The following is a 14,186-nucleotide window of genomic DNA, read 5'->3' on the forward strand; positions in this document are numbered from 1 at the left end:
ATGGAAATGTGTTGTCTAGTGAAGAGAGTGTGTTAAGAAGATGGAGGGAGTATTTTGAGCAGCTAATAAACAAAGAAAATGAGAGAGAGAGAAAGTTGAATGGTGGGGAGATGGTGAAACAGGGAGTGTATAGGATTAGTAAGGAGGAAGTGAGAGCAGCGATTAAGAGGATGGTAAGTGTAAAGTCGGCTGAACCAGATGAACTACCGTTAGAAGCATGGAGATGTTTAGAAGAGATCCAGTTGAGTTTTTAACAAGATTGTTTAACAGTACTTTGGAAGGTGAGAGGATGCCTGAGGAATGGAGAAGGAGTGTGCTGGTACCAATCTTTAAGAACAAGGAAGATGTGCAGAACTGCGGTAACTACAGGGAAATAAAGTTGATCAGTCACACCATGAAGTTATGGGAAAGAGTAGTGGAAGCCAGGCTGAGAGAAGAGGTGACCATCTGTCCACACAGGCTGCCCAGGTACTTGTTCAGTCTCTTGTCATTTCAAGACTCGACTACTGCAACTCTCTGCTGGCAGGTCTTCCCCTGAACGCTATTTGTCCACTGTAAATGATCCAAAATGCAGCACAACTTGTGTTCAATCTGCCCAAGTTCTCCCACACCACCCCGCTGCTGCGCTCCCTTCACTGGCTTCCAGGAGCTGCACGTGTCAAATTCAAAACACTGATGCTTGCCTACAAGGCCAAAAATGGACAAGCGCCATCTTACCTCAGTGACCTCATTACATCTCGCACTGCACCACGCTGTCTGGGATCCTCCATCACTGCTCAACTGGTACCACTTTCTCTCAGAATGAAATGTAAGTACACTTCAAGGCTCTTCTCTGTTCTGGCACCGAGGTGGTGGAATGAACTTCCCCTAGATGTCCATACAGCGGAGTCCCTGACTATATTCAAGCGACGACTGAAGACCTACCTCTTCCTGAATTAGCACTTTCCAAGTTTGTAGAATTCAAGGGTTATATTTATATTAAGTTAGTCTTGCATACCAGTGTAGATTTATTCATTACTAGAGACTCAAAGCACTTTTGTACGTCGCTCTTGATAAGGGCGTCTGCTAAATGTAAATGTATATGATTTTTGTTGCAACTGGAGTTTTAGTGAGCTCTCCCTTCACCCTGACTCAACGCGTTACAATGGCTTGTATCTAAACAGTAGCCGTCCAAGTACGTCATTGTTCTCTGTCTTCCTCCTTCCTTTCACAACTACAGTGGTACCTTAAACTACGAGTGCATTAATGTACGAGTGGTTTTTGCTTTGTTACGCGAGCAAACAATTGAGCTACAACCTCGAGACGCCGCTGCTAGATAGCGAAGCAAAAAAAGTAAAACATTTTAAAGTTTAGGGATACGTAGTGTACAGGAGTGATAGTAAAAAACGAGTTTTCCCTCCACCTCCGCTTATCGCCTCAACCCCCCCTCCACACACACACATACACACACACACACACACACACACACACACACACACACACACACACACACCCCACCGGCATTTTCGTTAGCTCAAGTCGTCTCATCTGCAAGGAAAATACATTAAATAAAACCTTATTATATCTTTACATACTCTTTCTATTATGTTTTTATACAAGATTTGTTATTTAGAAATGTATTTTCCAATTTAATAACATGAAACATAAAAACGGGGTGTCATTTTGAGGGTTGGAACGGATTAATGCCATTTTAAGTATTTTCAATATGGAAAACTGATTTGATGTGCGAGCAAATTGAGATACGAGCTCGTCCACGGAACGAATTAAACTCGTAGGTCAAGGTACCACTGTATTTCTCTGGGAAGTTTATCTTTTGTCATCGTCGTGCGCCACCGGTGAAAGTTTTTCTCCCGAAGCCGTGTGTTAGTGTTAAGACGGTTTTCACACTGTTTCACACACATTCCTTTGTCTGTTCAGTGTCTATAGAATATTTACCATGTTAGCATGTAAGGTATACAGGGAGTCTTTATCTGGCTCAAAAAGGAAACAACTTTAGGTCAGCTTTCTCTCCTCTGTGTGTATATATATGTTCTGCCGCCTGCAATAAACCGAAGAAGAACATTTCCTGTGTGCTGTGTGATTCTTCCCTAATCAGAAAGGCCTACGGGCATCGCAGGTCGTATGGAAAACCTCTCCAAGAATTAGGTTTCGTTTGGGCATGATAAAAATCTAACAGTTTTGGTGTCGGAAGCGAGATATTTTCCGGCAATATCTGACGGGAGATCACGCATCAAGGTAAGTTTTAGGATACTTCCTTGTTTGCGGGGATTGTCCCGTTTGCCAGCCAATAGGGCTGCATGTGTGTTCGTGTCTTGGTTATGCATTAATTGTTTAATTAATGATAATTTCCTTTGGTGGGGTGATTTCGTCACGACATTGTTTTCCTCACCTTAGATGTAAGATGCAAGATTAAAGGACGTTTTTTACAGTCTGGCGATTTACAATAGGCGATATTGTCTGATATAAAAAAATTTAAAAGTGAGAGAAAAGAGAAAAGGAACTAAAGAAAAACTTTTTGAAAAGACTTTCACATTTTTCAAAAGACTTCAATCTTGTTTTGGCTTTTTATAGTCTATTTTTTTCTCCTAACTTACAAAATTTGTGATCCAATTGGATTACCTTTTTTGTTTGAAGACTGCGATCCCCCTGGTGCCTAGTGTTGTGTGTATTGTCTGAGTGTTAAGTGTTGTGTGTCTGTTCTTTGTTCTGTGTAAAGATGGGTCATGACATTTCTCGCTTACTGCCGGAGGAAAATCCCAAAGATTTTATGTATAGGAATTGTGCCGGTTATTGGACTAATCCTTATTTAGACCATTTGGCATTATGGAGTGAAATTGTGTCACATCTAGATACTTTTTCCTAGAGATTTAGATGCTGCTAGAGGTTTCTACTATGCTCCAGGTTTTGTTAACCCTATATGCTCTGCACTGCAACAGAAGTGGTGCATTTCAGCCTCAGCACAAAACTCAAGGATGAGGTCCTAGGAAAAAGGGGAAGTTCATCTATTAGGAAATAGATAGAGTTCCAATTTCATGTCCTGTAACTCACCCTTTGCCTGTGGTGACACCGACTGGTACAAATCTTTATCATAGCTTTACAATAATTCCAAACTCGCCTTTAAACCATTTAGGAAGAGATATGATGCACAAAATAGGAATGGAAATTCTGTTTTTTGAAACCAATGCTCTCAACTGAGCCACAGCCACATCCGGAAGTGTAAATGCAGCCGGTTTTTGAATTTATTTTGAAAATACGTACTTTTATTTTGACATGGTTAAAAACCAGAAGTAGCGCCTGTAAGCGCCGTAAGCCACTCACGGTGACCAAAGCGCACATGTAGCGGTGATGTTACCTGCTAGTTTCTTTCTTTATCACTCCATGCTACGTGGTGTTTTCTACAACTGTGTGTGAGTTGAAGGATCATATTTTGTTTGACTGTGAAGACTGCTTCTGGGAAATGACTCTGCCGTTGGTTGAGAAGCAGGCTAAAGTGTTCTACGGTGTTAATAAATATCTGTAAATGGAACCGGAGTCTCGCATTCAATCAATGGGCGGCATAGTAGAACACTTCTGCATCGGTGAAGACTCCGAGCGGACGAAGACGGACCAGTTGCAGGCCACGTGCGGTAAAGGAGAGGCCATCATGTGAATGTGAACTGTTCGTGTGAATCCAAAGGGCGACGGACAAGGCTACACAAGCAAGCATGTGAGAGTGTCTTGAAAGTAGCGCAAGTACTGCCATTATAACACACGGACATTTCATTTGTGGTTTTTTTCTTCTTAAAGCAGCAGTGGACATTCTCTTTTCCTGCAATTGATTATCTAGCAAGAAACTAAGTAAATAAGTAAATTAACCATTCTCCCAGTTGAATCTAAGATGTTGTAAGTTAATATCAAAGTATTGTTCATACAAGTGAGTTTTCATATTTAGACTGTGCCAAGAGTTTTTTCACACTTTGTTAATTGCCTTTTTTTATTACTCATTCATTGAAGTGTGTTATTATGATACTGTAGTGTTTGTTGTACAATATTCAAAGGTTAAGCTAAGGTATTCAAAGAGATTTATATTTACATTTCATTTCATTTTCAACATTTCATGTTATTTCATATTTGCACACATTAGAGAACAGAATACATTTTATTCAAATTTCAACACATTTAAACCTCTGTACATTTAATATGTCACACTCAAAGGAAAGCACTTTTCCAACTGAAGAGGTCACTCTTGGAGACCTTCAAGAAGATAGTGACGCAGAGCAGACTACCCTATCACAGCAAGGTGACGCTGATGAGCAAGTTGAAGACACAGCGCAGGAAACACAATCTCAGGTTGGTGCGAATGATACACAACTCCCTCCTGGAATTAGGAAATCTGGACGCACACAAAGGCTCACTGAAAAGGGAAAAGCTTTGTTAGATGACAAATTGAAGGATCTAAATGTGAGATTTGTAAGGACATACAGAAGATGGAAGTATCACATCAATGGCTTAAAACGGTCCATTAAGAATAATGATGCTGATGATCTGATTGATGAGATTGTAAATGAAATCAACACCATTCAAGTTGACATGGACAATACTTACCTCAAAATAAGAGCCATTTCAAGTCCTGAACCTGACATTCGGAGAATGAATGACACATGCCAGGCATTCACTAGGATTGCAAATACAAATGTTCAACGTTTCCGCAATGGTGATGATTCAGAAATCATATCTTGGCCTGATGCTAAGTCAGTGTTTGACAGCACAGTTTCTAGTGTTTCCTCAGCTAAAACCGCTAAGTCAAAAGCTTCTTCTAAAGTATCCAGACATTCTTCCACCCTGTCCCTTAATGCAAAACAAGCAGCAGCTGAAGTTGCGGCTACGCAAGAGGTGATAAAGATAACAAATGCACAACATCAGCAGAAGGAAGAAATTCAAAGACTTGAGGTGGAAGATCAAATTTTGAAGGCTGAAAGAGAAGCTAAAGAAAGGGAAATTGAAGCAGAGAGTGCTAAAAAAAAGAGTTCAGTTCATAGCAGAAAGTGCTGATAGAAAAATTAAGTTGGAAGGGAAAAGAAGAGAAGTAGAACGGCTAGAAGAACTTAAAGGGCATGTTGCAGCTCAAGCAAGACTGCAGGTTTATTCAGAATCTGTCGATCCACCACTTGCACTTAACCCTTTGATGGATCCATTTTTCCCTCCTATCAAGCATCAGTCTCCCAAGCTCTTCCTGCACAACAAGCCAAGCCCAGTCAAGTCCATCACTTACATGAGGTCAAAGCTACTAAAAACCCTCTCCCATATCCCTCCATGTACACCTCATGTTCTGGTCCACAGCCAGCCACATTTTCTCAAGTCCCTGTAAATCAAGTCATCACCCCAACTGCACTTCCACTCATGCAACAAGTCCCAATCACTCAAGCTCCAGCCACTCAAGCCTTTTTAGCCTCTCATGAAGCCTCCAATGACCTTGTGAGAACTCTTGCTGAAGCAATCACAGCTAATCGAGTTCCAATCCCAGAACCTGAAGTTTTTAAATGAGATCCTCTCAAGTATAATGATTGGAAGCTTTCTTTCTTTACTCTGATTGATCGCAAGAACCTGCTGACTCAGGAAAAGCTTTTCTTACTATGCAAGTATGTTGGTGGCTCAGCCAAGAGAGCTATTGAAGGCCATTTCCTTGTAGGAACAGAAACAGCTTATCTTGCTGCTTGGGACATACTTGAAGACAGATTTGGTAATCCATTCATAGTTGCCAAGTCATACCGTGACAAGATACATACATGGCATAAAATTGGCCCCAAGGACAGCAAAAATCTTTGTGAGTTAGTTGATTTCCTGAGCAGTGTGGAATCAGCTATGCCATATGTTCAAGGTCTACAAACTCTTAACGACTGTGTGGAAAACCAAAAGATTACTGTCAAGCTCCCGGATTGGTTGAGCTCACGCTGGAACAGAGAAGCCACGATTTATTAAGATGAACACAAAATGTTCCCTGTCTTCAGATACTTTGTCAGATTTCTCAACGTGGAGGCTCGAATTGCATGCAACCCCATCACATCATTATATGCAGTGAAACAAACTGACCAAGAAAGAACAAAGCCAACAGAACGAGAACAGTCTAAGTATCAACAAAATCAAAACATCAGTGCTAAGACTTTCACCACTAATACAAGTGAGAAGACAAGCATCACATGCATGTTTTGCAAAAAGAAAGGCCATACTCTCCATAGGTGTTTCAAGATCATGGAAAGACCAGTTGAAGAGAGAGTTAAGTTTGTGCAACTGGAGAAATTATGTTTTGGCTGTCTTAGGTTTGGCCATAACTCCAGAGCTTGTACATCCAGGAGTGTGTGTGACTTATGTGGAAAACGCCACCCCACTTGCCTTCATCAAGATCGTGGGAAGAAAGACCAAGAACAAGGAGTAAGAATAAAACAAGAAAGATCAAAAGAAAACAAAGGAGACAAGAACCAACAGTCTGAATCAGTTGAAATACAGCAAGCTACCTCTAACAGAGTTGTTCAAGAGAAGAGCAGTACGCATACTTCATCTATTGTTCCAGTCTATGTCTCCACGACAACGGAACCAGACAAGGAAGTTTTAGTGTATGCTTTACTTGATAGTCAGAGCGACACAACCTTCATCCTGAAGGACGCAGCTGTAACATTGGGTGCCAAGAAAGAGCCAGTAAAACTTAAAGTGTCCACGATAACATCAAAAACAAAAGTGGTGAATAGCCAAAAGGTGCAAGGACTACAGGTAAGAGGCATCAGCTCTGACACAAAAATCAAACTCCCAACAACCTATACCAGAGATTACATACCAGCAAACAGATCCCATATACCCACAAGCATAACCGCAAAGTCATGGCCTCACTTGGAACATTTGGCAGAGGAAATGTCTCCAGAGCTCGACTGTGAAGTAGGATTGTTGATCGGGTATAACTGTCCACAAGCTTTACTTCCCAGAGATGTCATCACGGGCAATGAAAACCAGCCATATGCACAAAGGTCTGTGTTGGGTTGGAGCATTATCGGCTACAGCAGCACTGAAGTTGATTATGGTCATGAGGATGAAATCGGTGTGAGCCACCGTATCATCATAAAGAAAGTTCAGCCAGCTACCAAGCCCTCTACAGAGCTCAAGTCTGAGGTCCATTTTGTTTATAGAACTCAAGTTAAGGAAATGATCACTTCGTCAGATATACTCAAGGTCTTTGAGTCAGATTTTACTGAGAAGTTTAGTGAAGAAGTTCTAATGTCGCAAGAAGATATTAGGTTTGTGGTGAAACTGAAAGAAGGAATCAAGCAAAAGCCAAATGGGCATTACGAAATGCCATTGCCTTTCAAGGAAGAGAGGCCAAGTCTGCCAAACAACAAAGTGTGTGCAGAACATAGACTCAGATGTCTGGAAAAACGTCTTAAGAAAGATAATCAATATCACAAGGATTATGTGGCTTTTATAGAGGACATGATTGCAAGAGGTGATGCTGAAAAGGTTCCAGAGCCAGAGGTAACCAATCAGACCACGTGGTATATCCCTCACCATGGAGTTTACCACCCTCAAAAGCCAGGAAAGATTTGCGTGGTATTTGATTGCTCAGCTAAGTTTTACAATACATCACTGAGTGAGCATCTACTCACCGGGCCAGACCTTACAAATACCCTTGTAGGGGTCTTGTGCCGTTTTCGCAAAGGACAAGTAGCGATCATGTGTGATGTACAGCGGATGTTCCATCAATTTCATGTTGCACCAAGGGACCAAGACTACCTCAGATTTCTGTGGTGGGAAAGAGGCAATATGAAAGCTCCACCGTCAGTGTTCCGCATGAAGGTTCACTTGTTTGGTGCTGCATCGTCACCTGGATGCGCAAACTTTGGGCTCAAACACCTGGCTGCAGAAGGAGAAGGCAAGTTTAGTGAAGCTACAGTGAGATTTATACAGCGCAACTTTTATGTTGACGATGGATTAACAAGTTTGGACAGTGAAGAGGAAGCTATCGAGCTTGTTAGAGAGGCAAGAGACCTCTGCAACACCGGTAAACTCCGCTTACACAAATTCATTACCAACAACAAGAAGGTTCTGGCCACAATCCCAAAGCAAGAAATTGCTGAAGTTGCAGCTGACCTGGACATGGCCTTGGGCGAGCAAAAGATGGAACGGGCTCTTGGGGTCCAATGGTGCATTAGCTCAGATAAATTCCAGTTCAGAGTGAGGGTAAAAGAGCATCCTTTCACCAGAAGAGGAGTACTGTCAACAGTTGCCTCAATTTTTTATCCTCTTGGATTTGTGGCACCTATCATTTTGAAAGGTAAACAGATTCTACAAAGGATGTGCCAAGACAAGGTAGGATGGGATGAGCCACTTCCTGATGACCTCAGACCGCGTTGGGAAGCATGGCTCCAAGACCTTCATAATCTGTCTTCGGTAGAGATACCACAGCACTACATACCATTGGCAGCCAAGGAAGTTCTACAGTGTGAACTCACCATTTTTCCGATGCTAGTGTTTCTGGCTATGGAATGTGTTCTTACCTTAGGGTTGTTTCGAAGTCTGGAGAAGTCCATTGCGCTCTTGTTATGGGGAAGGCAAGGGTTGCTCCGACGAAAGTAACAACAATCCCAAGATTGGATCTCTCCGCTGCGGTCATAGCCACAAGGACAGGTGCTCTGCTAAAGAGAGAAATGGAGATCGAAAATCTGCAGGAATACTTTTGGACCGATTCCAAGGTCGTCCTTGGTTACATTAACAATAATGAAAAGCGATTTCATGTATTCGTAGCCAATCGGATCCAGCAGATCAAATCGAGCACAGAACCAAGTCAGTGGCAATATGTTGCCTCAGAAAATAACCCGGCTGACCACGCCTCTCACGGACTCATGGCAAAGGAGCTTGTAGAGTCTAACTGGTTCACGGGACCTAGTTTCTTGTGGCAAAAGGAGCTCCCTAACAAAGAAGAGATTCAGGTGCGAGACCTCAATGAGGACAACCCAGAAATCAAAGGAGCACAAGTTCACACAACGAAAGCAAATGAGAAAAGGTCCCTATCAGATCGACTTCATAAGTTTTCTGATTGGAAGAGAGTCGTAAGAGCCATAGCAAGACTTAAGCTTTTTGCAAAAGAGGTGAAAGGTCTTAAAACAAGATCCAATGAAGTTACGACACTTGAAGAAAGAATGGATGCTGAACAATTCATAATCCATGCAGTTCAAGAAGAGGCATTCAGTGATGAAATCAAGGCTCTTAAACAAAAGAAAAAGGTACAAAAGAGCAAGTCAAACGAGCTGCACAAGTTGAACCCTTTCATGGATAGCCAAGATATCCTGAGGGTGGGAGGTAGATTGACACAAGCAACACTCCACCCTCATGTCAAACACCCAGCTATCCTCCCCAAAGGACATCATGTATCTTGATTGTTGATAAAGCACTATCATGAGAAGGTGAAGCATCAGGGTCGTGGAATGACCATCAATGAACTACGAAGTGAAGTGTCATCACTCATTTTCAAGTGCATCAAATGCAGAAAGCTCAGAAAGTGTAATCAAGAACAAAAAATGGCCGATCTTCCACCAGAGAGGATGGAAGCAACCCCTCCATTTACTTATAGTGGTATGGACTGTTTCGGACCATTTTATGTCAAAGATGGAAGGAAAGAGCTGAAGAGATATGGGCTTCTATTCACCTGCATCCACATTGAGGTATTGGATGACCTTTCTACTGATGCCTTCCTAAATGCATTGCGCTGTTTTATTGCCATAAGAGGCAATGTAAGTCATCTACAAAGTGATCAAGGCACAAACTTTGTGCAATGAATTTCAAGTATTAATGAAAGGAATGGAGCAAGAACGTGTGAAAGAGCTAGGATGCAACTTTGTCATGAACCCACCTGCTTCCAGTCACATGGGCGGCGTCTGGGAGAGGCAGATACGGACCGTGAGAAGTGTCCTCACATCCATCCTAGACCAGTCTGCTGGAAGATTAGACAGTTCTTCATTAAGAACATTCCTGTACGAAGTGATGGCTATAGTGAATAGTCGACCATTGACCACGGAACATCTCAATGATCCATTAGGACCTGAACCCCTAACTCCAAACCACATATTGACAATGAAATCGTCAATAATCGCACCACCACCTGGTGAGTTTGTAAGGGAAGATCTCTATCTTCAGAAGAGATGGAAGAGAGTACAGTTCTTATCCAATAAATTCTGGACCAGGTGGAGAAAGGAGTATTTGCTGAATCTACAGCAGAGGAGCAAATGGAACAAGGACAGGAGAAATGCTAAAGTGAATGACATTGTCCTGTTGCAAGATGATGGCACACCAAGAAATCAGTGGAAGCTGGTGAAGGTAGTTGAAGTCTTCCAAGGAGCTGACGGAAGAGTCAGAAAACTCAAACTGTTACTTAGTGACACAACACTAGACCGTAAAGGCACACGCTCAAATAAACCAGTTTACTTAGAAAGGTCAATACACAAAACAGTACTTTTGCTTGAGGCTGATTAAGTAGGTTAGCTCTTCAATGTCATTGTTTTGTTTATATTTGAAGGTATATTTGTGTATTTACATCAATGGTTTATAAGGTTCTGTTAACAATGTAATTTATTTATTGTGAATCACACATTGTGTGATGGTGGGAGTGTAAATGCAGCCGGTTTTTGAATTTATTTTGAAAATACGTACTTTTATTTTGACATGGTTAAAAACCGGAAGTAGCGCCTGTAAGCGCCGTAAGCCACTCAAGGTGACCAAAGCGCACATGTAGCGGTAATGTTACCTGCTAGTTTCTTTCTTTATCACTCCATGCTACGTGGTGTTTTCTACAACTGTGTGTGAGTTGAAGGATCATATTTTGTTTGACTGTGAAGATTGCTTCTGGGAAATGACTCTGCCGTTGGTTGAGAAGCAGGCTAAAGTGTTCTACGGTGTTAATAAATATCTGTAAATGGAACCGGAGTCTCGCATTCAATCAATGGGCGGCATAGGAAGATTTCTTCCAGGGTAGTACAGAGGTCCTGCCTGATGAACCAAATTAAGGTGAAGTTAACCCTAAATTATGGGCCTCTCACAAAGATGAGGCAGGTTTAATCCAGGTAAAACCGTATCATGCACTCATGAAAACACACCATCCGATTTTTGTTAAACAATATCCATTGTCGAAAGAGAAGAATGTTGGCATTGCTCCAATTATTGACAATTTATTGTCACAAGGTGTTTTGATCAAAATACATTCACCGTATAACACACCGATTAATCCTGTTTTAAAAAATAAAAAATGCTGGAGGCTGACACAAGATTTACGTGAGATTAATAAATTAGTTATTCCGTTAGCTCCTTTGGTGCCCGATGTAGCTACCATTGTTAATTCTATACCAGCGACTCAGATTTTTTACTGTGATTGATCTTTGTTCTGCTTTTTTCAGTGTCCCTTTGGCCTCAGAGACGCAGACGCTTTTTGCATTTACCTATAGAGGACGTCAATTCACCTGGACCCGTCTTCCTCAGGGTTTTGTTGACTCGTCAGCCGAATTATACTAAGCCTTTTCACCTTTATGTGAAGAACGTGGTGGTACGGCTGCGGGGATCCTAGCCCAGGAACACGGTGACAGATATCACCTGTTGCGTATCTTTCCAAATCTTTAGACAATATAGCACAAGGGTCTCCCTCGTGCTTGCGTGCAGTGGCTGCTGCGGCTCTGATGGTCCGAGATGCTGAGAAAACGGTGCTGTCACATCCTTTGATACTGTACACCTCACACCAGGTAACAGCTATTTTACACAACCTCAACACACAACATATGACAGCACAGCGTAGATCTGGGTATGAAACCACACTCTTGGCAACGGAAAACTTAACTATTAAGCCTCTTCTCAGCCTCATTCAGATGTAGTCACTCTGCGTGATCTGCTAGACGATATTGACTTAGATGGTTTTGATGACGCACATGATTGCCTTAAACACATTGAACAAGAGACCTCTTGTAGGCCCGATCTTTTAGATACAGCCCTGGAAGAGGGGGATTGCTTATATGTAGATGGTTCATGTTCAAAACCCTCTGATGGTGTGTATTTATGTGGATATGCGGTTGTAAGATTACCTGATGTAACAGTTGAAGCTAAATCATTACCATACACATCAGCACAAGCTGCAGAATTGGTCGTACTTACAAGAGCATGTCAGTTGTCTGAAGGTAAAGTAGTGACTATATACACTGATTCTAAGTATGCTTATGGTGTTGTGCATGATTTTGCCGAAACATGGAAGCAAAGAGACTTTAAAACAGCTGATGGAAAGCCCATAGCACATTTTAATCTCATAGGCGACCTTGTAAAAGCTGTTTTGTTATTCGTAGACCTGCAACGCATCCGCAACAGCTATTGGAGCCTTTGATCCTCTGCCTTTAATCTGACAGAGCAGCAGTACTCAGTGGGCAAGTGGGAAGAACTAGCATGCATCTGGGCCTTCAAAAGATGGCACCTGTACCCTTATGGTCACCATTTTACGGACCATAACGACTGGTTACGCTGTTGGCAAAATCAGAAACAGGCCAAACTTCTGAGACTTCATCGCTGACACGACCATTTTTGCCAGTATTACATATTGTCTGCTTTATTATTTATAGTATAGTTTAACCCAGACCGTGACAACATTGTAGATGATTTTTTGTCCCGATACACAGGATGTGGTTACAAATGAAACAGAAACAAGCTGATGCGTAAGCCTCGCTTTTCACCGTCTGTTGCACCTATTATATTACAACTGCAACTGCATTATATTTTGCATGTAGTATTTTCTGCATGTCAAAGCAAAAAGAACAAGATTAACAAATAGGTTCAAACTTTACACATTAGATTTAAAACACTGATATTTGCCTAAAAAGACCAAAATAAACCAGCAACCCTTTACTTTTATTTTACCCCATACTGTAACACACTGGGATAGAGGAGTTTGGCTTTATTCAGCTGAAATTAACGATGCTCCTGGATCTTCTTTGCAGGCCACATGGTGTTGAGACATCCAAGACCACCCTATTTCACCAATGTCATTCTGACCCATTCTGAATCTCCAGTATATGCAAATACTATCAAAAATTACTTGGAAAACAACATGGATGAAATGTAATCTGCAAGTATTTACGCTTATTTACACACAGGGGAAATTTGTGAGAATCTTAAGACCTAGAAATTGATGGACCCAAAGAAAACTAGTAATAGTATTTTTGCTTAAAAAATTTCTTCAGAGAAAAACAGAAAGCATTAATGAAATCATGAGGTTTACAAGGCTCAAGTCATGCTTTAATTTGTTTGTCTAGACTAGTTCCTTCTGATCAGGTTGTTTCTTACTTCAAACAAATCAAATTTAATTTTCACTTTCACTAAGGTACATATCAATACACAGGATGTGGTCACAAATGAAACAGAAACAAGTCAATTGCTTAAGCCTCGCTTTTCACCGTCTGTTGCACCTCTCATATTACAACCGCAACTGCATTATATTTTTCATGTAGTATTTTCTGCATATCCAAGCAAATTGTACAATAATTGTAAATTATCTTTTTTTTTCTAAATTGTCTTTTTTGATAAAATTTAATAAAAACTTTTTTATAACATGGAGCTTTTGCTTATTATCCTTTGTTTGCAGCTGTTTGGCTCGGCTATATTTTTCTATATTAAGCTGTGGAATACTAAAACAAGCTAGAAGGACTTTTTGGTACCTGTTGTTAAATACGTCACTCACTGAGCCACTGCTAAACTTTACAAAACTGTTAATCCCAACTACACTGTAGAATTGATTTAAGCCATTCAAACTACCTGCAGATAAGTACATTAATGGGGGAAAGGTTCTCTTTCCATGAGAGTGAATATCATTGTATACTAATGCAATTCCACAGAAAATTCATAAATCACTTCTGTACAAAGGATGAAAGAAGTGAAAATGTGGATAGAGTAATTAATTTACATTACTTTCAGCTAGAAAAAGATGCAAATTAACAAATAGTTTCTAGGACTTACTATTACACTCCTCCATTGGATTCCTGTAACTTGCCACATTAAAACAATGATGTTCACCTATGAAGTCAAAAACGAACCAGCATCCCTCTACCTTATCCAACTCATATTTCTTTTGTTTACATTATTAAAGATATGATAGATCAACTGATGCAGGACAATCAAACAAAGGACCAGATTTGTTGGTCCCA

The sequence above is a fragment of the Silurus aristotelis genome (genome assembly GCF_946808225.1).
Source record: "Silurus aristotelis genome assembly, chromosome: 5".
Classification (NCBI taxonomy): Eukaryota; Metazoa; Chordata; class Actinopteri; order Siluriformes; family Siluridae; genus Silurus; species Silurus aristotelis.